General features: G+C 42.5%; 1 protein-coding gene across 3 annotated transcripts in view; it reads right to left on the bottom strand.

Annotated features, from left to right (window-relative positions):
• Window positions 1–17,008, bottom strand: part of cald1a (caldesmon 1a) — a 140,210-nt gene extending 123,202 nt beyond the window's left edge. For all 3 annotated transcript variants that reach the window (XR_013963318.1, XM_080754730.1, XM_080754731.1), the window contains exon 1: window positions 16,920–17,008. The gene's annotated coding sequence lies outside the window, so the exon portion shown is untranslated. The remainder of the gene's footprint in view (window positions 1–16,919) is intronic.
• Window positions 17,009–27,037: the final 10,029 nt, after the last annotated feature.

Here is a 27,037-nt window from a genome sequence, read left to right as displayed (position 1 = left end):
TCTGCTATTTTTCAATAGCTAAAGTATAAAATAATTAAGGCCGCTCCACCTTGGGCCGTAGTAACTCCTATATTTGGACTTCAGCCTTATCCCGTGAGGACAAAAAAGCAGTTTAAGTTGCTCTACCAAAACTGTTGGGTGACAGGTTTTCCTACAATCAGGATAGAGTGGGGCCTTCCTCCAATCATGGTCGAGTGGGGGCGGGCCTTACGTGCACCAAGGCCCGCCCCCACTTGATCATGATTGGATGAATGCTAAGTGAAAACACTTACCCTACCTTTAATCGATTGTAGCTTTAAATTACCTCTGAATTTACAGTTGCCACTCATCAGTGAATGACGGTATGTATCCTGTTTCTTCCTCGTGCATGGGAAATTCACATCTATGCAGCTCATTCAAAGGGGTAAATAAATCCCCCCTGATATTAGGCTGATATCCGACAGGACTACTTTGCCACACACACACACACACACACACACACACACACACACACACACACACACACACACACACACACACACACACACACACACACACACACACACACACACACACACACACACACACACACACACACACACACACACACACACACACACACACACACACACACACACACACACACACACACGTTGTCAAGAAATGGTGAAATATCAAGTTTTTGGACCCGAATTGCATGGCATGAATCAGCCCCCGTAGTTTAACAAGTACCATTTGGCGGTCACCTCGGCAGCCATTGAGCCGCTCTATTACAGTAAAGGTCCTACGGCGGGGGAGACCTTGGGGGTTATTCAATAAAAGGCCTGACTGAGTGTTTCTCCCAATCACCACTGGCAGAGCCCAGATGAGGTAAGATGGCTGCTTTCCGGTGCCAGCCTCCTGTCCCCGCGGACCAGCGTGTGATTAAAGCGGCTTTCTGACGCTGTATTTTCTGTTCCCCTTGTCATCGCTGCCAGGCTCCTATAGTTAAACGCACGGAGGCGAAATTGACAAATTATCCGCCGCCGGGTACCGAAAATTAATCCGGGGATGAGGGATCCAATCTGCGAAAGGTCCCCGGATAGGTTAGTACAGATGAGGGCAATGAGGTTCTCCTTATATCTTGCGGTATCCACCGTTCCAATGCCACGTATATAGTAAGGCGGGGCGATATGACTTCAAATCAATATCACAATTACTCCAAACTCTTGCCTCAATTGCGATTAATTATTTTACACACTTTTTTTTACACTGCCCTCATAGTTCTGACAAGGTCTGCAGTGTGAATCTCTCTCTCTCTCTCTCTCTCTGTGATGCATTCCGGAGCAGCCCTCAGGGGGGCCCGTATGTAAATGCCTGAGTATGCTTCTGATTAGGAGGCAGAGACTACACTCTATAAATGCACTCTTAAACAATTACCACCAGCGCACTATACGGCCCACTGCAGCCTGCTCCCAGTGTCTCCGTCAGGTGGCAAGGAGAGAGACGGCCGCAGAATCGTCACGTTTTTAGACCAGCGGTTCCCAAACCTTTCCTGGATCAGAAAACGCTGAAAGCGTTCCAAGCCCACCCATCTGATGTGTGGGCCGCATGCATTTTCAGAGCAAGTGCATTGTGTTCAGGCTTGGATCAGTGAAACTAACAGAGTATACGTTTCTATTTATCAATAACCAAATGAAAAGTAATTTTTCAAGGTGTCAATGAAAAAAAGTCACACCTGTGCAAAGTGAGCAGTGCTCACTTCGAATGGTATCAAACACAACACACGTGCATATCTCCTTCTATGGGCCGTTCTATCCGTGACGTTAGTTATCTTCATACGGACATACCGTGCTCATACGGACACTTGTACGTCTGTGACGTTAGTGATCTCAATACATGTGAGTTCGTGCTCATACTGTATATACAGGCACTCATACATACACACAAAGCAAGACGTAGAAATGGTTAGCACCGCTCAAATATATATTATATAATTATATATAGCCTATTATCATTACAACCTTAGTGTGGGTCCACACTAAGGGGCCTATTTAGGGGCCCTCTTGCAATACCCTTGCGGTCCCCAACCAGTGGGCCCTGGCCCACAGGTTAGGTAGCTGGTTTAAACCGACCACAACAAGGCAAGGGCTTGTTCTGTCCTAGATGTGTTGAGGGTGGGTGCCTGTTGATGGTTAGCGCAGTGATTCTGACCTCCTCCAGACACTGCAGATGCACTAGTTATATTGTATGAACATACTCTACCTCAGTGGTTCTCAACCTTTTCAGGCCACAACCTCCAAAATAATCATATTTTAACTGGGGACCCTGACCCCCCCCTCACCCTGACGAGCACTAAGAGTTGAGGAATGACATTTTGTATAAATAACACGGTTCTATTGTGAAAATAGCAGATCTATATGCTCACAACGTAGATCGCCTATTTTCACAATGTCTGCCTCTTATATTTGACAATTTGGCCAATGTTTAATTTGTAATTTTAGAGGTATTAAAAAGTCCTTAAACTGTCACTTTAGAAATGTGTAGATACCCTCTATACACTTAAACCATATGTTGGTTTGTTTACTGTTGAGTGAGAGAAAGTTAATCATCTGGGGACCCCCCAAAATAATTTGGGGTCTCCACCCACAGGTTGAGAACCACTTGCTCTACCTTACAGACTGGTTAAAATTGTTTTGTGTAGCATGTGTTTCTCCAGTTGCCAACAATGTCATGTATCTTCTTTATTTGTTACTGTATATTAGATAGAACTTGCCAATTGAAGATACTCTGCGTTCCTCTTTCACTCCAACATTCAGAAAAAGGGGGGAAAAAGGAAGAAATATCCAGAACTTGGGAATAAAGCCAATACATGACTGATATGACCTTCTTTCCAAACAGTAAAACAATGGGCATAATAAATGGCTGACTCCCACAGATAACCATGTAAGGAGAGGAGTGTCATATTGGAAGAGTATGAGGTCAGTGTTTTCTCCCGCCATTAGGAGCCTGATCTCCAACCCCATCCGTGAGCACCAGCGGTGGAAAAAGTACTCACATGTCTTACTTATTAACACATCTGGTGCCAACCCCGAGTTTCCCGAGTTTGTATTGGTACCAACGCTGTGCCAACCCCGAGTTTCCCGAGTTTGGGCCATTTTTGAAAAAAAAGAAGAAAAAAAAAATTCAATTTTTTTTTTTTTCCAACATTTTTTTTTGGACCTCCAGAAATGTGTTAGGCATGCTCGCGATCGCGAAATTGTATGTTTAACCCCCATACCAACCCATTCTTTCAAACATGGCAGCCATGTTTGTTTAAATCTGAAGAAAACATAATGGCTGATAAGTCATGAATGCCTGAACGGATTTCCAAGCGGATTTTTTTGTTTGAAAGCTGTGAACAGTGGGCACACACGTGGTGCATCATCTAGGCATGGGCGTGCACTTTTTACACAATTGCGCAATTACATGGAAGTCTATGGTAACCATGGCAACGTGGGATATTGAAGAGAAAAAATCATAGCAACATAAGTGTTAAGTAAAAGTATCAAAACCGCAATGTAGAGTAAAAGTCCTGTATTCAAAATTTACTTGAGCAAAAGCACAAAGGTATTGGTACCAAAATGTACTTAAAGTAGCACAATTAGAAAGTACTCATTATGCAGAATGTCCCACGTCAAGTATTCAAATGTCTAAAACTCTTTTGAAAATAGCCTATCTACAAGCTCACAATGCGTCGCATTGTGACGTATTGTGAGCTTGTAGATCGGCTATTTTCAAATGGCCGAAATGTCTATAGGGCTGATGTGGTTAATGTATGTTTTGTAATAATAATCAAAACCGATTTCGGAATTGGGAAATACCTCACAAGTGTACCTAAGTACAGTACTTGAGTAAATCTATTTAGTTACTTTACACCAGTGGTGAGCGCTAGAATTCATCATGGAAGCCACCACGCTTCCCCTCCACTCAAACTGAACTGACACTCTGTTGTGTACAAATGGATAAAGAAAGTATACTCCTATTGATCCAGGCCGGAAAACAATCAATTTGATTGATTGTCGATTGAAAAGTCACACTTTCAAGATTTTCAAGTAGGCCCTGATCCAGAAAAGGTTGGGAAGACCGCTGGTCTAAAAGTGATGATTCTACGGCAAAAAACCCCCAAAAAAAACATATCGTATTTCATCATAAAACAACCATTTCTCTAATGAGGAGGACCACGGTAATGGTCCCCACAATGTCTATTTCTCACATTCTACAATAGCCTATACTAAGTACAAGAACAAGCACACACACACACACACACACACACACACACACACACACACACACACACACACACACACACACACACACACACACACACACACACACACACACACACACACACACACACACACACACACACACACACACACACACACACCTCCCGAGGGCCTATGGTGGACCTGAACACACTGGCCCCCCCTCCAACCCCCACGCGTAGACACATGCACCGCTATAACCTCGCTAACTGTGCAAACACATGACCTCACTGGCCTGCACTCAATGGCGTTTTTCACGCTCGCTGCTGGGATTTACATCACCCCCATTACCCCCACTGTGTTCCCAAAATTCCCCGTGTACCTTAAAGTATGTGACTTAAAAAAAGGGAAAAAAATAAAATAAAAGGTGATCCAATGGGGGACCTTGATTAGATTGTTTTGGTTTAGTTTTCAGGGGAAACTATGACAGGAGAGAGAGAGGGAATTTGGTGGGGGCAGAAAGAGAACACAAAGTTCAAAGATACTTTATTTTTATGAAAGGACCACATCATCCATGTTCAACCTTATCTTCATATAATTGGTCCTTGACTAATGCTTGTTAAAACAGTGGTTCTCAACCTTTTCAGGCCGCGACCCCCAAAATAATCATATTTTAACTGGGGACCCCCACCCTGACGAGCACTAAGAGTTGAGGCATAACATTATGTATAGGGTACACGGTTATATTGTGAAAATATTTTCACAATATCTGCCTCTAATATTTGACAATTTAGCATGTAGATCTGCTATTTTCACAATATCTGCCTCTAATATTTTGCATGTAGATCTGCTATTTTCACAATATCTGCCTCTAATATTTGACAATTTGGCCAATGTTTAATTTGTCATTTTAGAGGTATTAAAAAGTCCTTAAATTATCACTTTAGAAATGTGCATACACCCTCTATATACACTTAAACGTTATGTTGGTTTATTTACTGTTGAGTGAGAAAGCAATGTTGCACATTAAGTTAATCATCTGGGGACCCCCCCCCAAAATAATTTGGGGACCCCCCTGGGGGTCCCGACCCACAGGTTGAGAACCACTGTGTTAAAAGATGGCACCATTTCCTACTACTCACTCTGCATGTCTGTGGGCTATGGCTATAGCAACCTACCAGTGACATCATCGATGGGGATTCTAAACTACAGCCTTTCTCTTCCTTGAAAGTTAACCTGTTGAAATAGGGAGGCCATCGTTGATTCGTTAATAATCAATTACAAACAATTATTGCACATCCCACATATAGGCTCTAGCTGTCAGCGCGTCGCGGGATCAAATACCGATCCCGACGGCCTTTGCTGCGTGTCACTCTCCGTCTCTCTCCCTGCTTCCTGTCGAGGGCAGGGGCGCTGGAACTCCCAAATCCTTGGGATTTGGGAGATTCACGTTTTTTATACGGTTTTGGGTTATTTTTATTACGGTTTCGGGTGCTTATTCCCCACACAACGGTGTAACAAGGAGCTATATAGTTACTAGTTATTTTAGCACACAGTGCAACACACAGCACGCATGCACTCACACAGTCACTAACGCACACACTACAAAATCGGGTATTATTTTTGTAACAGTTTTCTACTGTTTTTTATTCCCCATATACAACAGTGTTAGTTTGCAACAATGAGCCTATAGACAGTTTCTAGTTCTCAAATAAATAGACTTTGGTGTGCCATCAAAGCGGGATTTAAATTTGACTTCCCTTCTGACCGGAAGTGGCAAGTTGACCATGTGATTAGGTCACCATGTGATAATCAAATACCTTTTTTCAACATATTTTATTCCCCAAAGTCAAATACATTATTGTTTTAATATAGCTCTGTGTGTGTGTGTATATATATATGCTTATTTTTTTTTAAAAAGCAAAAAAAAAAAAAAAAAAAAAAAAACTTTTTCCCCCCCCCCCCCCACCACCAGGGGAGCTGCAGCTCCCTCAGCACCCCACTTCCAGCGCCCCTGGTCGAGGGTGTACGATCTCAAGAGTTAAATTATTGTTAAATGTCTGCATTACTTGATTTAAAAGAAGTGTACACAATTAGAGAATGTAGACTTTTATTTTATTTTGGTCAACGTTGGCCTGTCATCTCTCCTAGGGTACCAACGTCAATACAGCATGGATGGAATTGTGGCCAAAATCCTATCCAACAACGACAGGAAAATATTCGAACTTTTGGGTCTGAGGCCAAATCTCATCAAGTGGCGGTCTATGGCTGAAGCGCAGAATAAATTGTCATTGTCGGGTGGAAACCTTGTATGTCCAAATACCGTTTGTTTTGTATTTATAATTTTAAAAATGATTTAGACTAGTGAAAACAGCCGATCTACAAGCACACATGCGAGGCGTTGTGTGCCTGTAGATCTGCTGTTTTCACTACTTTTGTGCGACGGCCTTGTGTGATGAAGCAGGGCTTTACATCGCGAAAAAACATTTACATTTGATACTTGGATATACGAGGTTTCTGCCCGATAGTGACGAAATAATGGACCTTGATGTGAAAACGGTTGAAAACTAATGGGGTTAAGAGATTGAAAATGGCCGATTTGCTCCTTTAAGCAAAATGTATGTTTGGTGTCGGGAAGAACATGAGGTGGTTCCTACACCTCAGGGGACTCACACTGAGCACGTCTGGGCTCCCGGTGGGAGCCCGGCAAAGCCAAACACAGGGCCAATCAGTACACAGAGACATTTCCTGTCCTTGTTTTATCAGATGAGAAGAAGCCTGTAGGCTAAAAGACCCTGTTCAACAACGTAACACACACACACACACACACACACACACACACACACGCGCACGCACAATCTTGTTACATGCACTCATCTCTAGAGGGTGACATCACAAACACGGTTTCGGGGGCGGTGACCTCATCGCTCGCGCGATCAATCACCTACCTAACCTTGTGAAACGTTAGACAACGGGGGAGAGAGAGAGAGGAGATTTCTTTTTACCATATAAGACTGGGGTTTTGAGGCAAGGCCGCCCCGACGACGATCCAAAGTCTAATCGCTATCCATTAAAGAAAGGGGGTTTTAGTAGGTGGGGAATTGAAAAAGAAACAAAAGGAATAATAAAATAAAATGAGCTGGTTGTGAAAAGGTCTTTTACAGCTGTGGAACTTCTGGTAAGCGCACGGCATCTGGCAAGGGGCACTGGCGCTGGAGCCAGCGTGCCAATTATCCACACCGGCCTGCCATGGCGGCCTATTAGGACAGTGGTGCTTGTTAAGCAAGCACCACTGTGTTGGGGGGGGGGGGGTCCACAACACAATTGGTTAATGGTGAAAATAGACGATCGTGACCCCCTGCTATTTTTGAAAAGTTTCGAGAAATCGGGTGAAACTCTTATGGGGGTCCCTGGCACGCTATCTTTTCAGAAAGGGGTCCACAGCCAACATCCTTTGGCGTGTTGAAAATGTCAAAGTCAATGTCAAAATCTCAACCTTTTCAGGCTGTGAACCCCCCAAAATAATCATATTTGAACAGGGGACCCCCTACCCTGATATTCACTTGGAATGTAGGAGTTAAGGCGTTACATTTTCGATTCCACAGATATAGCGTGAAAATAGCACATCTACAAGCTTTCAACGCCTTGCAAAGCGAGGCGTTGTGAGCTTGTAGATCGTAGAATGTTCAAATTTGTTGCCTCTTTCTTATATCATTTGAATATTTGGCCAATGTTTGACCAGTTTTTTTTATAGTATAGCTTGTTGATTACTTTTTATGCAGTTGGTCTTTTTTCTTCTTCTTTGTTGATATATTAAAAAAGGGTCTTATAAGTCCTTAATTGTCACTTCACTGTCATCACTGTCACTGGTGAAGTGACAAAGAAAAATCTAAAATAATAATAATAATAATGTGGGGACCCCCTGTGGGTCCTGACCCACAGGTTGAGAACCACTGGCTTAAAGCAGTGGTTCCTATTCATCAGAGCATGACTAACACCCAGAGGAATTCAAACGCACAGGTCTCACATGTCACATGACCCACAGGTTTCTTTTTTCTTTTGCCAGCAAAAATCGACCTTTTTGGGACTGGGCTAAAGACCGTGAATTATGTTATGGCTCTCGGAGAGGATGTGCTTCTATTTTGTCAAGAAACAAAATCAAATCAAAAACTGACTTGAGTTTGAGTGAACGAAGATTTCTTTTCTCTTTTCTTTTTGACAGACAGCTGCCAATATCGTCCAAATTACAGGTTTAGCTGAAGAGCTGAAGTCTCCTTCAATTTAAGCCCTTTAGTTTGCACACAGGACAGTTGCGTTTTTTTTGTTTGCTGCATGAATAAAACGCATTGGATTTGGTGTGCAATGCTGTGCGGAATCGACGCTGCGGATCCCAAAAGGAGTCATAAAAGGAGTGATGAGTTTTTTACCGCATGCGACAAGACGCACGAATCGAACTGGGTTCGATCGAGAAAAAACGCACGGCCGCAGCCACTCGTCGCACGGCTAATTCGGATCCGTTGTGCATGAGGTCGTAGAGAATCATTGTTTTCTTTTAAAAAAATGAAATTGTCAGTTTTATCCGTGCGGATAAACGTGCCTGTGTGCAAAGTGCTTAACACTGCTCGTTATATGAATACCATTTTCTAAACCTTTGTCTCTATCAATATTCCCCCTAACTAGCGCTCATTTGACTAAGGTACCATTGTTGTCTACTTGCTCCATGTCTCAGACGAGTGCTGTATTTACCTGCCAGATAACGTCGTCAGTGGGTGATTTCAATCCACAGCTTGTTTACAGCGTGGCTGTGTATTTGTGTACAGTATGTGTGTCCACTGTAGGGCTGTCACAATTATTACATAATCGTCTAATCGCGATTATTTGACATAATCGCGATTATTTTTCATAATCGTTAACATGTTGAAAAATGTTCATATATTTTTTTTTATGTAAAAAAATAGTGGAAATAGCAGATCTACACAACGCGTCGTGAGCTTGTAGATCGGCTATTTCCACTATGAATGTTCTTTTTTAAGTATAATGTCAAATGTGTCAGTCATTTCTTTGTATATTAAGGTTATTTAGGTTAGGTTATGCGTCATATCTGCCATGTGCAACTTCAAAGCCTAAAAGCCAAACAGAAATGTAGTGGTTCCCAAACGTTTTAGCTCGAGAGTCGAGACCCAAAAGAGAAATTAGACGTTTGCCCAGGAACCAAACTAGTGAAAATCTACAGTAGATTTCTTCTTAATTATATATATTTTTTAAATGTATGGAATTTCTTAGATGTTTTTTGTTTGTTTGTTTTAAAATGTATATAAAAAAAATAATATTAAAGGAAAGTCCTTTGAAATATATTTTTAAATGTAGGAAAATAAAATTGGTTGTGACCCATAAAAATGGGTCTGAGACCCACAATTGGGAACCACGGCCCAAAAGTAACCCTTGAGGGTCCTTGGACCCCACATTGAGAACCGCCGCTCACAGACAAGATATCTCCGCATATCTCCTACAAATGGAAGCCACACCGCTATTAGACTCCATCTTGTTATAATAACATGCTATTATTGTTCCAGGAAGACAAAGGCAGTTTCTATCATCTTGAAATCCCCACTGATGGCACCATCGGCATGCATATGTTTGAGCTACCCACAGCCCACCTCAGAGCGAGTTCGCAGAAATCCTGTTACATACGTTACATTTTGGCCTACAACTCAAATCAACTCAAAACACTTTTGACCAAAACTCACACAAATCGGTTCACAATATCTCTGGAGTCATGTGAAGAACATGTATCATTCAGATTCGTCATATTTCATTCTGACTGGCTATCATTGTCTTCCAAAGTTTGCGGGAGTGGACGTTTTACAAAACAATTCACAAATCATGAACGCAGCACCCAATGTGCCCCAATTTAATCGAGGGACCTCTAAACAACACAGAGCGATTTCATTTCTACTCAAAGGGGGTGCGCACAAATGCAACAAATGTCAATATTTCTAGCAGAAAAACTATATCCCTCCCCAGCTTCCTTGTGTCTTGATGACTGACATACTGTACAGTACACCTGGGTAAGCCACCCAGCCTGGTGGAGATTTACGCTCCGAGGAGCGCCATTTTCTTGTACCGAATAGGGATGGGACGATATGAACATTTCATATCACGATTATTGTGACAAAAGAAATTGCGATTTACAATATTATCACGATAATTAAAATCCATTATCCTGGGGCGGAAAATCTGCCAAAAAATAGCAGATCTACCAGCTCACAACACGTCACAACGTGACGTGTTGTGAGCTTGTAGATCGGCTATTTTTTGGCAAAGACACTTGATAGAGGGGCGCCTGCTGGCCTGGTGGTCAAGGCGCATACCACATCTAGGCTATGATGCCTGCTGGCGTCGCCGGTTCGATTCCCGATCCGGACGACCTTTGCCACATGTCATTCCCCATCTCTCTCCTCATTTCCTGTCAGTCTACTGTCCTATCGAATAAAGGTATATAAAGCCCAAAAACAAATCTTAAAAAAAAAAAAAAAGACACTTGATAGAGAGTGAAAAAAGACTAAATTCAATTATGTATATTAGAAGTACCTTTTACCAATTATAGAGGGTTTAAGTGGTACGGGATATGCAGCTTGGCAATTAAAAGGTGAACTGATCCCAGTGCATGACGGAGGACGATAGCATGATAAATTAAATCTCCACGATACGATTATCGCGAGTGTTTTTTATCACGATAAACGATAATATCGTGTATCGTCCCATCCCTAGTACCGAATCTGTCGCCTGTTGAAAAAAAGAAGGATTTCTTGACTGAGTAAGATTTAATTTGGTTGTCAGACAACCGCTGCTATAGAGTAGCTTAGGGTTCGAGTAAGAGAGAGAGAGAGAGAGAGAGGGCTGGGAGAAAAAAAGAGAAGTCAGCATTCCCCATCACCCAAGAGACAACCGGAGTCTAATTCTGCAGCGAACAAATACCAGAACATCCATGAGGACTGAACATGTGAACCCAGTTTGGCAGAGAGGTCCCCCCCTATACAGAACCTTTCCACTGCAGCATGGAGGCCTAATGAGAAACAACAAACACAAAGTGAAGCTAGATTACACCGAGGGAGATTTCATGCCACGTGAGATTTTTAAGGGGGGGTGGGGGGGGGGACTAGCAAGTAAGAGGAATTTTACATTTATACATCCCTAACCAAACATCTGCGAAGCTCTCCCTGCATATTTTCTGGGACCTAAACAAACATCGTCTAAGATTTCGGGCCGTTTGTGACCTCACGTGCGAAGAATGCTTGCAAGCTTTTTCTTAAAAAAATAAAAAGTAAAAATGCCCATCTCTTGACCGTTGTCGCTCTGTTAGATGAGGCATGGTTACACTTTTTTGCACATGGTCTCACGTTCCGTAAATCGCCGATTTACAAGCTCACAACGTGCCGCGCTGCGACAAGTTGTGACGAGTTGTGAGCTTGTAGATCTGCCTTTTCAGTGTGCGACACTGGTGTGCGACAAAGTCTACATGATCCTAAAAGAATTCTCTTTCCACCCCAAAGAATTGGCTCTCCCATCCCAGCTCACCATATTATACAACAGTGTGCTGTGGTTCTCAATGCAGCGCCTTCAAATTACATGTTATCAAATTCAAAGGCCCCCCCCCCAAAAAAGTGGGCCAGAATCCCTTGAGTTCTTGCTACGCGTCCATTCAAATGACATGAACCCTATCTATAATGTATAATAATGTAATGTCAAATAGTGGTGTGGAGTAAAAGTATAATATTTGCCTCTGAGAGGTAGAGCAGAAGAAGTAAAAGTACAGAAATTCTGAAATACTTCAAATGACACGAATCCTGCCCTAGTAGCGCTTCTGTCCTGAAGACACAAACCTGAAAGCCAAAATAATTTTACACCCCCCAACTACTGGGCAGATATCTATTCTGCTGACTCCCCTGATGAAACGGGGGGAAACGGGAGATGATGTGTTGTGGTTGAGATAAAAAAGTCGACTTAAAATCAAACATAAAATCAAATAAAGTCGAGGGGATCAGAGTGGAAACTGCATGCGCATTGCGAACCACGCTTGGGTGATTTCGGTGATCCGCGCTGCGAAGGGAACACAAAAGCAACTCTTGACACCTGCTGAGACGAAAAGGATGTATGTTTGGACCGACATGTCAGCGGCCACTCACGAGAAACCCTGCTGCATTTGGAGAAACTAAATAGTGAATGCAAGAAAAAGGTAAACACAATAGACCGTTTGTGTTCCAAAATTCCCCCTGCCAGATCTTCCCTTTTGTTCAAATTTGTATTTGTCACGTAGTTGGCAGCTTTGGCTTTGCGGTGGCAAGTAGCTTTTTGCCATGAGAGGAGAAGTCTGAATTCTTGTCTTGGAACCTAATACTGCAGCGGATTATAAATATCTAGGATCACACAAACGTGTGGCGCACGCACTCCCTTGCATGCACACACACTCTCTCTATTTGCGTGCATACATACATACATACATATTATGTACAACCACACATACATTGAGTATACACTCTTGAGCATGCATGCATGCACACAGTGGTATATGCCTGCTCTAACCATCTGATCAGTGGTGGAAAGTAACTCTAGAGTAGTATTGACTTTCTACTTTTTTTTTCTCCTTTGTTTGCATTTCCTTTTTTTATTTGGATAATGAACAATTAATCAAAGTTGTAATCAAACATCTTTCAAATGTTTTCGAATATACAGTAGCAGATCTACAACTCAAAACCTGACGCATCGTGACGCATTGTGAGCTCGTCAAAATGCTATCTGATTAAACTAATTAGAAAAAAGAGTTGGGGTTAATAGTTTAAGATGATTCTGAAATGAGGAATTTTGCATAAAGATTTATTTTACTTTTGCTACTGTAAAGTATATTTTCATGCCAATACCAAGGCAGTACTATGACTCAAATTAGATTTTGAAGACAGGAATTTCCCCCCTTTTTTTTTTTTCCCTTTTTTTTACAGTGCCGTATTGCTACTTTTACTTTAAGTCCAAAATCGTAGTATTTCTTCCACCACCACTGCATCTGATCCAACAAGTGGAGAACGGGAAGAGGGGATGAGGAGGAGGAGGGGAGATAGAGAGAGAGAGAAATGGTGAGGCGGAGGGAATTAAATGGAGACAGACAGAGTGAGCGATGGCTATTACAGGGAGAGTCAGCAGTACCAGAAGTGCTTGGCCGCACAAGTGCTAGTCCAGATACCACCACCAGACTGCAGGAAATGCAGGGCAGTGTTCCCTACATCCTGCCTACCCGGCCCAGCCCTGTCGCTCTGGGCTTGGCAGCGGCTCCAGCCCCGCGCCCATGCAGCTGCCAGACCCCTGTTATCACCGTGCAGGGGTCTGGCAAAATAGCAGATCTACATCTTTAAGCTCTCTATGTGTGTGACGCTTTGAGCTAGTAGATCAGCTATTGTGATTTGCATAGCAAAAAAGAAGAAGAAAAAATAAATAACGATCAAGTGGTTAATCGTTTCGGCGTGCACGTGCATGCCGCTGTGTGCTTAGCGTGCACATGAAAAGCAAGCCCCAGGGAAGATGGAGGGACCCCTGCAGGAGGAGTGTTATGCATTCCAGAGGCCGTTCTGACTCATCCGTCACCAACTTGGACCTGCTCCCATATAAGGTAGTGGAGGAGAGGGGGGGGGGAGGCATTCCGTGCGTCTTCTCCAAAACACTGCACTGGACTTATCAGATACAGTTTCACGGACAATTGCTGTCCTCCGCTGCCTGAGAGGTATTCCATAAGGACCCTATAGACCTGTGTGTGGTTGGTTCTCTAACATTTTCATGTCAAAGACCCCCACATTAACCACTTGGGGGGTGTGTGTGTGTGTGTGTGTGTGTGTGTGGGGGGGGGGGGGTCGCCAAAGGATTGCAGATATACAATTGTCTACAATGTAGAGACGATTGTATGAAGACTCTACATAGGCAAGGTTTTAAGTGGTTCATATGTTTTCAGTCGGATACCCAAATGTCCCCGGACCCCACTTTGAGAACCACTGCATCAGCAGAGCAGTCCACAAAATAGTTCCCCGCACTGAGATCTTCCACAAAGTCAGGAACCGATATATGCCGTGTCACGAGTCACAAGGTTCCTCAACTGAAGCCCTGCTTTGGGCCGCGGCCCTCGACCCACTTCTGGCTCCCTCCCCACGGGTTGAGAACCTCATACAGTACAGCTCTAGCCCCGGCTCCACCCCACCACCGTGACGCCACTTGGAGTGGTGGAAAGTAACTAAGTGCATTTCCTCAAGTACTGTACAATTTTTAGGTACTTTTGCTTCACATGAGAATTTCCATTGTTCAAAACGTATCAAGGTGTCGTACTTTTTACTCCACTACAAATTTGGAAACTTTAGCTAGTTCAGATAGTTAAGATACTGTTGTTCACCTCAAAATATATATATATTTTTTTTCCATCGATTACTCACCCAATGGAGACTAGAATCCATGGATATTATTTTAGTTTTTGTCACATTCCTGAGCCAATCATTTGAGGAGACACTTTGTGTCTCCATAGGGAACAAAGCAGGCGACCAAAAAAATACCCGTGAATTCAAGTCTCCATGGGGTGAGTAATCGATAGAAAAAAAAGAAGAAAAAAAGGGAGAAAACCTGATCTACAAGCTCACACTAGCTGTGCATTGTTTTGCACTTGGAATACAGGAATTTTACTGGAGCATTCCCTCGATGTGGTATTGCTACTTTTACATAAGAAAAACAGTAGTTCTTCCACCACTTCACAGATACTAGTACCGAAACAAGCCTGCGTTCAAAAGACCTGCGTATATGGAGTGAGAGAGCAGGGGAGGCTTTCGCCCCGAGGGATGGAGGGAGTGTAAAGAAGGTGATACCTTGAAACGATGAGAGGTAAATTAAATCTGCAAGCCTTGCCATTTTGCTCGTGTGAGACTTTTCCCGTGGCTTTGGATAGAGGAGACTCTGGATGCGTTTCAATCTCCTGCGTGTATAACATATCGAATAGCACCACCTGCATTCTGACCGTTTGATGGTGTTTGCCTCGGTCCATAAGGGAGCCAAAAGGTATGGCTGTTGGCTAATGGCAACTGTTTTTTTTTGTTGTTGTTGTTGTTGTTTTGTTGTAATAATAAGACTATTTTGGGGCGCCCGCTGGCCTAGCGGTCCAAACTCATACCACATGAGTTTTAGGAAGGAAACCCTGGGCCAATATCAAATCTGCCCTTCATGCCACATGATGGCCCCTGTGCCAGACAACAGGTCAAGTATGTGTTACATGTGTTTGCTCAGGAGCCTGTTACAGTTGCAACCCATAATCTTTCATTCCAGGGATTCGAACCCGGATCTTCCGCAAGTGGGGACTGTCCGGGGGACCCCACTTTGGAACCACTGTCTGTGTTATAATGAGCCGATGAGAAATTTGGCATTGCCAGACAGAGGGGCTCAGATAGGAGATGGGGAGGGAGGGAGGGACGGACGGACGGACAGAGGGAGAGGGAGGGGGGGGAGAGAGAGAGAGAGAGAGAGAGAGAGAGAGAGGGGGGGGGGGGTGGACCGCCCCCTTCTCATATTTTAGCCCGATAAGAATCTAGTGGAGTGAGTGTACAGTTTCTGCACACACAGGAGAAGAGTCACACATAAGTTTGTCAAATACAATCTCAATGCGAATTCTCCCAGTCAGAGACCTATCCTGTACACGTACATAATTATAAGTGAGCTAAAGAGGCAAGGATTTGTAGGACTAGGACGCCAGCCTCCTCCTTTTTTTCTTTTAGAGGGGGGGGGGGGGTTAAAGTGCACAAAACGACAAAAGAGGGAGCGGCTTAGCAGCGTTACAAACTTTGCATTGTGCCTAGCTCTGGTCCATATAGCGTTAGAAGGAGTTCTCCCTAACGCTATGTCACACACGAGCCCTTACGCTCACAGTCGCTGTAGCCAAGGCTGCTCAGCCTCTCGTCTATAGTAAAAAATAAACAATACACTTTCGCTACTCACCAAAACAAAGACTGCTCTAAGAAGTTGAAAGCCTACTCTCCTTAGTGGGACCACTCGGAGCCCCCCACCTCACGTCTAAAAGACACTTTTTGTCCAGAAAAGAAAATATTTCACAGGAGGTTTTAGCTACTCCACAGCGCCCTCTACAGATCTTGTCAATAGAAAATGCCATTTGACGATATTTTTCCTTCCGGTGAAATAGTTTATTTTCTGGCCAGAACGTGTATTTTAGACGTGAGGTGGGAGGCTCAGAGTGTTCCCACCAAGGAAAGAAGTCTTTCAACTCCCTGAAGCCGTCTTTGTTTTGGTCAGTAGCGAAACTGTATTTTGTATTTTTACTACAGACGAGATGGTGCGCAGCCTTTCCTGGGACGCAAGGGATCATCTGTGACATAGCATTAAGGAGAACGCTATGGACCAGAGCTAGGAGCGGCCAGCAGCCAACAAACTTTGCATTGTGCCGAGTACAGTGGCGAATCCTAGCCTTTTCTTTCATTGGCGACAATGTGACAACATGCTATTACACGATTCTAACGTTCATACAAAGGCACAGGACGATCTTTCAACGAGCACTTAATTGCATCCTTTGCATCATCACATCATTGAACTTTATCATCGTAGCTATTATTCCCCCCCCCCAAAAAAGATCATGATCGAGCGCTATCCAAAACAAACACAATCAATACGTTATTTTTTTCCCCTCACCTGTTGATTTTGAAAGAGGGTGACGATGTAAAAGTTGTGCTCTTCGTTTCGATCGACGCGTCTCTCTGCAAAGGCAAGAAGCAAAACCAAACCACCACGAATGGATGAGAGAGAGAGAGAGAGAGAGAGAGAGAGAGAGAGAGAGAGAGAGAGAGAGAGAGAAGTGAATACGTATAGAAGGCCCCTCCTACTGTTAAAAAACATAATCATACATCTATGTTTACTGCTGGCAGCTAGGAGCCACCACCAAATCCTCACAACTCTGTTTTTTTTTTTTTTTTTTTGGAGAGTCCATTTGGTTACATTTTGTACACTTTCAGGAGTTAGCTATAATATAACCCCCCCCCCCCCCAAACACTTCTTCAGAAAGTTATGTAATTTCTGCTTCAGTAGAGAGAGAGAGAGAGAGAGAGAGAGAGAGAGAGAGAGAGAGAGAGAGAGAGAGAGAGAGAGAGAGAGAGAGAGTGGAACTTCCAAAGAATGCCCTTTTTTGGTTATCCTTCACAGAGCCCCCTGAAAGAAACTCCTCTGTCAGGAGTGATCATATGAAATGTTAATCTTCTTGGCTGGGAAAAAAAAGAAAAAGGATGGAGGGAGGCAGTCAGGGGCGTCACAAGGGGGGGAAAAGTGGGACTGAGTTACTAGGGCCCAAAGTGGAGGGGCCATAATTATTTAGCTATTGAAAAATAGCAGATCTACAAGCTCACAGCGCGGCACCAAGTGCCGCGCTGCGAGCTTGTAGATCTGCTATTTTTGAAAAGTCGTGAAAATATGTGCAAATCTTTTGTAACTCAAAGTTTGCTTCTGGGGGGTCCCTGGAACTGAATATTTTGAGATGGGGGTCCGTGGCCAAATACATATAATTTTGGGGGTCCTTCACATGAAAAAGTTTGAGCACCACTGACATAGAAACAGGTTTTTCAAAAAGACTTTAGAAGGATTTGAAATATTCAAAGACTTGCACAAATGTTCACGATTTTTCAAAAATAGCAGATCTACAAGCTCGGCACTCTGTGCCGCACTGTGAGCTTGTATATCTGCTATTTTTCAATAGTTAAAGCACAAAATATGAAGCGAATCCTTGTACCCAGGGCCCAGAATTTGGTGCGACACCCCTGGTGGGGGGTGGGGGTCTGCTAAAACCCTCACAGACTATAGTATGTTTGGCCCCATAGAACCTATTGAGATATTACTATAATCATTTTTTATATTATTGTTTGTTTGGACACCAAAGTACTTAGAAGCCATCCGGAGAGAGTCTGGGTCCGGTGATGGGCCTTTTAACTCTCATACTGCCAGATTATTTATTTATTTATTGGGTCTGGTGCCATCAAAAAGCGGCTTACCTTTGCGACGTTATAGTAGATAGACAGACAGACATTTATTTATTTATTTTTATTTTTTTGGGTTGTGCAATAGTGCACTTTGGTCTGCCAGGCAGCAGAGGGCGGCGTCATGCGAGAATGAATGTGAATTGTCCTGCTATGTGTTGCCGTACATTCAGAGCAGTCACTGGCTACAGAGCCTTACAGCCAGAGGAAATCAACAAGGAAGTGAATTGTTCTCCGTTGATCTAACGCATAATGGATTTTTTACACCATCACCGCGGAAAATGTGTTTACAGTAGACGGCCGCGCGACCCCTCATCAGCTTACAGTCATCAGACGAACGAACCGAACGAGCGCCGTATTGGCGGAGAGGTCTTGCGCAATCGGGCGAACGTGAACGTTCGAAGCGGTGGGAGAGTTAAGTGAGTCGAGCTATAGGCCGAAAGACTAATGCAGCCTAGAACACCCTTTCCCAAACAGTGAGTCGGGACCAATTTCACAGACCAATTTGTATGGGTCACTACTCGATAAAAAATTCCATTTTATTTTCCTACATTTAAATATATATATATATATATATATATATATATATATATATATACTATTTAAATAAATAATAACACATGAAAATATATATATATATATATATATATATATTTTCCTTTTCGTTTTCCCCAAAAAATATTAAAAAGAAAAGAAAAAAATCCATTGAAAAAACATGGCTACTCAGGTATTACAATACAATATCTGTCACCAGAACCAAGGACGGGTGTTTTTGGTGCATCTCTCATGGTTAAAGTTACAATGTGTTTTTATAGGAAGGGGGCGTGTCTGATAAAATGAATATCAAACATCTATATACTGAATAAAAAAAACCTGAGTAGAAAATAAAATTACTTTTTTGTGAAATCTCCCATTAATCAACTTGTTTGCTTATAAGTTAAATGCTCTCAAATACGAGTAAGTTCTTCCAATTGATTAGAAAACATCACTGTTTTTTATACATAATGTTGGTCAAAACATCGGTAATCATAGGTCTAAGTCCCCCCCCACACACACACACACACACACACACACACACACACACACACACACACACACACACACACACACACACACACACACACACACACACACACACACACACACACACACACACACACACACACACACACACACACACACACAGCCCCTCCCCTTTTGTTATTTGTGTGACCTTTATTTTGTTCACCAGAGAGGTTGCTGAGGATCAGTGGTGGAAAAAGTACTGAAATGTTTTACTTGAGTAAAAGTATCAATACTGCAATGTAGAAATACTCTGTTATACGAATACGCGGATTCCACTCTCATAGGTATTTTGGTGTGAGGGCACCCTTACAAGTAAAAGTCCAGAATTCAAAATGTACTTGAGTAAAAGTACAAAAGTATTGGGATCAAAAAGTACTTAAAGTACCAAAATTAAAAGTGCAAAATCTTTGAAAATAGCAGATCTACAAGCGATGCGTCACAACGCGTTGTGAGCTTGTAGATCGGCTATTTTCAAACAGCCAGGTATAAAATAGTGGTTAACCGTTAAAGTCCTTGATGAATGTTTTATAATATTATAATTTATATCTGCAAAGTAACTAGTAACTAAAGTTTTCAAATAAATGTTGTGGAGTAAAAGTACAATATTTGCCTCTGAGATGTAACGGAGTAAAAGTAAAAGTACTGAAAATACTGGAAATACTCAAGCAAAGTATAAATACCTCAAAAACTGTACTTAAGTAAAGTAAATGTACTTAGTTACTTTACACCACTGAGTTACCCAATGCAAAGTACAATAGAAGCACTACTCCCCCCCCCCCCCCCCCATCCTTTGTCTTCCCCTTAAAACAACGAGGATGGGAACAAAGGATGGATTTAAGAGCATTAAGAACATCAGTGCAGAAATGAACAGTGCTGAGTGCTTTAGCACCATGTCATTTTAAAGAGAAAGAGAGAGAGTGTGTGGGGGGGGGGGGGGGTGGCAGTGGTGGAAAAAAGTACTCACTTTATTTACTTAAGTAAAAGTATCAATACTGCAATATCTGTACCACAAGTAAAAGTCCGGAATTCAAAATGTACTTGAGTAAAAGTATGAAAGTATATTGGCATCAAAAAGTACTTAAAGTACCAAAAGTAAAAGTACAAAATGTTTTAAAATAGCAGAGGGGGTTGGAGAGAGAGAAAGAGAGTGCGTGCATGCGTGCGTGCGTGCGTGCATGTGCGTGTGCGTGCGTGTGTGTGTGTGCAAGGAAGATAACATTCATGTACTCATTGTACTGTATAGGCCTATAGTCCCATGTCCGGGGGGACGGAGGTAGAGCGAGAGAGAGAGAGAGAGAGAAAGACGGGGAGAGAAAGAGATATAGAGAGATATGCATTTGATTGAGGGGAGTTCACTTTAAAACCATTATCTGAAATATTTGTTTATTTCCATTCCTCGGAAACATGATGCCTATAGTGGCGATAAAACTGTCGTCCTTTATTCACAACGTTTGTGCAGGGCCTCCTGTGCAACGGCGTCTCTTGGCCCTGTGTGTTATACTGATGCAAAACCTCTCCACGGCATAATTCAATTGCAACAAGCGATGCTCTTTGGATAGGGTGTGTTTACAGTGGGTGAAATGCCCATAACCACTTTCAACCTGGCATCCCTTATTTTGGGCATGGCCATTATATAGGCGAAATGTAAAAACAAAAGCGAAACAGCAGATCTACAAGCTCACAAAGTGTTATATTGCAACGCATTGTGAGCTTGTAGATTGTCTTTTCTGTATGCAAGTACAAAATAGGACTTTCTAGAACAGTGGTTCTCAACCTTTCCTGGATCAGGGTCCACTTGAAAATCTTATAAGTGTTTGTGCAGGCCCACCCATGAATCTGAGTGGTGTCCTGTGTGTATTTTCAGAGCATGTTCATTTCAATGATCAGTCAACTCATTGTAAATGGTAAATGGTGCATTTACATATAGCGCCATTTATCCAAAGTGCTTTACATAGATTGTGCATGACATTCACACAGTACTTTTCTTTTTGTAACTTGTAACCTTAAACAGCTGTGCTGCCTCTGGGTAACTGATTTTCCCCTGTGGGATAATAAAGGTATATCTATCATCCGTTCATATGCTGATGGGGGAGGAAACCATGCAAGGCACCAACCTGGTCACCGGGAGCAATTAGGGGTTCAGAGTCTTGCTCAAGAACACTTCGACACTAACTCTGGTGGGAGCCTTCCGGTTCCCAAGCAGCCGCTCTACCTCCTGAGCCACTGCCACTCCTTGTGTTGTGACCTGGATCAATGGAACTAATGTAGTATATCATATTCGTCTGTATCACAAAGAAAACTAATTTATTTCGGTCAACGCGAAGAAACATACCATGATTAGGGATGCACCGATATATCGGCCACACATTGGTATTGGCCGATGTTTGCCGTTATTGGTCAATATCGGTATCGGCAAATAAAGCTGATATTAACCGATGGCAGTAGCCGATATTTATCGGTTGTTGATAAGCATACATTTTGCGCTGGCTATGTTGGTGTGTTGGTTATTTGCAGCCTACCAAGAGAGTATATTCTGAACAGTTATTTCTTACAATGTTGTTTTATTTGTTCTGATTTGATATAATAACACCAAAAACGAAATAACAAACATCGGTATCATTATCGGCTATCGGCTAAATTGTTATTTTTAACATCGGTATCGGTATCGGCCAAGAATTTCCATATAGGTGCATCCCTAACCATGATCATTACTTCTCATACATGATATTATTTTACTTTATCATTAAACTCTTAGTGTTTTGCCAGTTATTTGGGGACCCACTTGCAATATCCTCACCGCACACCAGTGGCCGGTGGCCCACAGGTTGAGAACCACTGTTCCAGAATGTTATTCACTTGCTGTATTTACATGATGGGTTCAAGTGTTTACTGCAGCTATAAGGTTTGAGTTTATGCCTCGCCCTGTCAGGGTTGTAGTCGTGCGTGAGACATTTTTATTAGCTTTACTGCTTTTTGGACATATTTGGGGACCTGCTGCCACCACCGGAAAAACAAAACAGAGAGCACAATGTAAACAGAGCGTTATTGCATCATGAGTGTGCTTGCCGCCAGTGGTTAAAAGTACAATTTTGAGGTACTTTTACTTTAGTGGAATATTTCCAATATTCAGTACTTTTTCTTCGTGGCAGGACTGCGTACAGGGATGTTTTTTCCATGTTTATCTGGCCACAAACTGAGGGAACTTTATGGCTTTTGGCTGTTTGTTAACATGATGCATTTGCATTTTCAACAGCTGTCAGGGCTGGCAATGAGACCCAGCCTGGCCTCTGTGAATTTCTCACACACACACACACACACACACACACACACACACACACACACACACACACACACACACACACACACACACACACACACACACACACACACACACACACACACACACACACACACACACACACACACACACACACACACAGTTAAATATCCTGTTATGTATTATATATATATATATTATTATTTTTTATACTCCTGTAGCTCAAGTACAAATTTGACTGAGCAACCTTCACTTAAATATTTGACCAGGAGTATCTATACATTGACTAAAGTATTGGGGTTGATAAGTACTTTGTCCATCACTGGCCAGCTTATTGCACGGGTGAAATAGTCCAACTGACGTCAAACTTGGCGTGCCTGACTGTCCCATATGACCTGGGTTGTTCAGTGCCCAGGTTCACAGAGAACCAAAAAGATGCAAATATTTGTCTGTATATATACAAAAAAGAATCGCACCCGTGCGAAGTGAGCGGTGCAAGGGCAATTTTCAGTATGCATGATCCTTAATAGCGTAACGAAAAAAGAAATATAGATTTTCATATATGTATGATCATTAATACTGTAATGGGGGATGCTGTAAAACAGCATGCGCAAATCTTCATTGCAACCAGTCATGTTTATATGTTACGTCAGACCAGAACCCCTGGTCAGTATATAACATGTGAAAATGTAGGTTATATTATTCCACTTACAAGACAGAGACATATTATAAAAGAAGTGCAATTGAAGAGAGGGTTATAAAGCAATTAGGAGACAGAGGGAAAACAGACAGGAGGTCAGACAAACAACTGTGCCTGTTTAGCGTTCAGACAAACAGCCTGGCCATTACACACAACAAACTGATGAGAATAAGCTAAATCTGTCTTGAATGAGTTTGTATGCATAGAGCCAAATAAAGCTTCTTGAGGGTTATAAAGCAATTAGAAGTCAGAGGGAAAACAGACAGGAGGGCAACCCAGCACTTCTTGGCATTGTCCTTCAGTCAAAGTTAGAGAGAAAAGTCTGACCAACCCAATATCCTGGACCTTTCCTAAACCTTAAACTGGCAGATTGAACAACACACAGGATTCGAAACAGTAACCATAGCCTGCAAGGGTAATGTAGCGTGGTTGCTGTTTCGAATCCTGTGTGGTGTTCAATCTGTTAGTTTAAGGTTTAGGAAAGGTCCAGGATATGAAACAACCTGGCCATTACGCCTGGACCTTTCATGAACTTTAAACCGGTCTCAAGTGCAAGTGTAATGGCCAAGACAGATCTAAATTAACATGAACACAGCATTTGATTGGTCTGTGCTAACACATGCCGTCATGAGTAGAACGGTTTCTGATTGGTCGATTCTAATGTTTAGTTACTCAACTAGCCAATCGATGAAGAATGAAAGAATCGTCCCGTGCTAATATGCTTTAACTAAATAAACCGAAAGTGAAATATAGGAGCGGTTTGCACCGCTCAAAAACAAACGGTGCTATAGACTATAGCACCAAAAGTGTTTTCTTGGCTCATAATCATAGGGGAACCGTGTTTAGTGCTATACAGCACCAATATTTAAAAGGTGCTATATAGCACCAATATTCAAATGGTGCCATATGGCACCTGATAGTAAATGGTGCTATATATTTCCTTTACATCACATCAGGTGCCATATGGCACCATTATGGTGCCAACCACATACGCCGAGTTGGCGGTGCCTGGGATCATACCCACGACCTTGTGGTCCAAGGTCTACCGACGGAGCTAACCAGACACATATGCTGGACCCGGACACACTATATACTACCTTTTGACAAATGATGCAAACAAAGGTGCTATATGGTACCACTAGAGGTGCCAAACAGCATATTATTTACTAAAGCAAGGCTAAAGCACTTCAGTAATTGTACCGACGTGCTAAATAGCACCCCAACCATCCCAAAGACCCACTGAAGAACCCTGAGGTGCTATAGCACCATAACAATCCCAAAGAACCAACGAAGAACCGGTGAGGGACCATAACCACCCAAAGAACTGCTGAAGAACCACTGAGGTGCTATACGTAATACTCCAAAAAAAAACACTGAAGAAACGCTGAAGCACCAATCCCTGTGTATTTAGGAGGGGCAGGGGCGTAGGGGGGGAAAGTGGGACTGAGTTACTAGGGCCCAAGGTGGAGGGGCCTTAATGATTTGACACTTTAGCTATTGAAAAATAGCAGATATACAAGCCCGATTGGCCAACCCGACCCATCGATGTATCTAATTGGACGATCTTCGCGTCATGTTTGTGCCTCTGCACAATTGTGTTATCTGGTCACTGGCTTTCCTGATTGGCTAATCCAACTCATTATCTTCACTGATGAGCTTTGTGTACCTTTTGTACCGCTTCACCAATGTACAGTATAAGTGGTGGCGTGCGAGAAAATGTAAGATACACCTGAGTGTCCAACATGTCAGTACAACTAGCATCCTTCCTGACCTTGTACGGCGCCCGAGCGGCCCAAAGTGTGCCGGTCTAGTAGATTTCTGATATACATATTTACTCACCTGTTTACCAATACAAGTGCTTGCTGCAGCCGGATCGTATTCAAATATCCGACCATCCCCTCTCTCTTTCATGTCTCTCTACTCACTGTCAAATAAAGTAGTGCTATGATTACAAGAAATAAACATTTGTGTCATCCGTCAAGCTTTCATAGAGAGTTAGCACTATACATCAATCAACATCAACAATTTCCTCACATCCTTCTTGTGCCTTAAAACGGACCAGTTTAGACCAAGTTTACTAACAAGAATTACAAACGCCACTCAAAAAAAGAAAAACTCAGCTTATCGTGTTTAGACTCTGTGAGATCTGTGAGCTTATACTGTACAGTAGGTCTACTATTTTCAGCTTGAGGGACAGGGTTTAAAATGTCAAAAAGTTTAGAAATAGCATTCATAAAATTGCCGTCGTACAATGTTCATGTCCTCACAACCATCACAATATTGGAATACAAGTGTGTGTGTGTGTGTGTGTGTGTGTGTGTGTGTGTGTGTGTGTGTGTGTGTGTGTGTGTGTGTGTGTGTGGTGGGGGGGGTTGATCAAACTGGGAACCCTCCATGTTCTAAGACGGCAACTCTACCCCTGAGCCACTGCCGCCCCTAGTATGACCTTGAGTTATCCTTGCTTAATGTATATCGCCCGAAACTGTCTGCTAAATGTTTAAATTGTAAAGTAGATTGTACGAATCTAAATCTACGAAGAAAACAGTTCAATAATTGTGTTGTGGAGTAAAAATACATTAATTGAGTCAGAGCTGGAGAGAAGTAAAAAGAACAATATTTGAGTTTGAGATGGAGAGGCGAGTAAGTATCGAAATAAGGGAAGTAAAAATCACACTGGTCACTGCGAAGTAAGCGGTGCAAACACGACACAACGTGTATATCTCCTTGTAGGGGCCGTGCTGTCCGTGACGTCACTTACTGTATGTGTATGAGCACAGATCTGTGCTAATACATTACGTACTAATACATTCCGTACTAATACAGGCAGAGTGAAACATAGTGGTTATTTGCCCAATACCTCAAAGTAGTGCTTTGCATATTGTCTCTGTCGGGTGGAAACCTCATTATGTCCAAAAATGTTGCTTTTCAGGATTCAAATTCCGAAAATAGCAAAAGTAGCAGATCCACAAGCTCAAAACACAATGCTTCACGCCACATTTCAACCGTGTGTATCTGCTACTTCGGATGCTTTTGTGTGATGCTGTGGTATGATCAAATAGGGTCTTAATTTACGGGAAAAAACTAAAAAACGAAATAAAAATATATGTAATGTGGCAGTGGTTTTCAATCAGTTTTCAACCAGTGACCACCAGTGGTCCTTGAGGGGATTCTAGGTGGTCCCCAGCTAAATGATGGTGTTGGTAACACAATGGACCCTTATAGATCTTTAACTGTTGAGTGTAAAATGAAACCAAATGGACAGGGCTTAACCACTTCAGCCCTATATACATTTGAAAATAGCCGATCTACAAGCTCATAATGCGTCGCATTGCGACGCATTGTGAGCTTGTAGATCTGCTATCAATAGATAGTTGTACAATTGAAAACTTGAAACGGGACATTCTGTGTACAGAGTACTTTTCTTTTGTACTTTTCAACATTTTGATGCCAATACTTCTGTACTTTTACTTAAAGTAAATTTTGAATTCCAGACTTTTACTTGTAACTGAGTATTTCTACATTGCCGTATTGATACTTTTACTTAGGCCTAATTGTAAGTAAAACATGCAAGTACTTCTTCCACCACAGGCTACCAGATGTCAGCGAGACATTGAGGGCAGGGCAGACTTCATCACGAGCACAAGCCCTGGTCCAGGACCAAGGACTGCCATCAGAGTCAAGGGGGGAAAGTGGGACTGAGTTACTAGGGCCCAAGGTGGAGGGTATTCTGGTTTTGCTCTTTTCA

This window comes from Nannobrachium achirus (assembly GCF_963921795.1).
Source record: "Nannobrachium achirus genome assembly, chromosome: 23".
Taxonomy (NCBI): Eukaryota; Metazoa; Chordata; class Actinopteri; order Myctophiformes; family Myctophidae; genus Nannobrachium; species Nannobrachium achirus.
The sequence above is the reverse complement of the archived record's forward strand: the minus strand, read 5'-3'. Positions and strand labels throughout refer to the sequence as shown.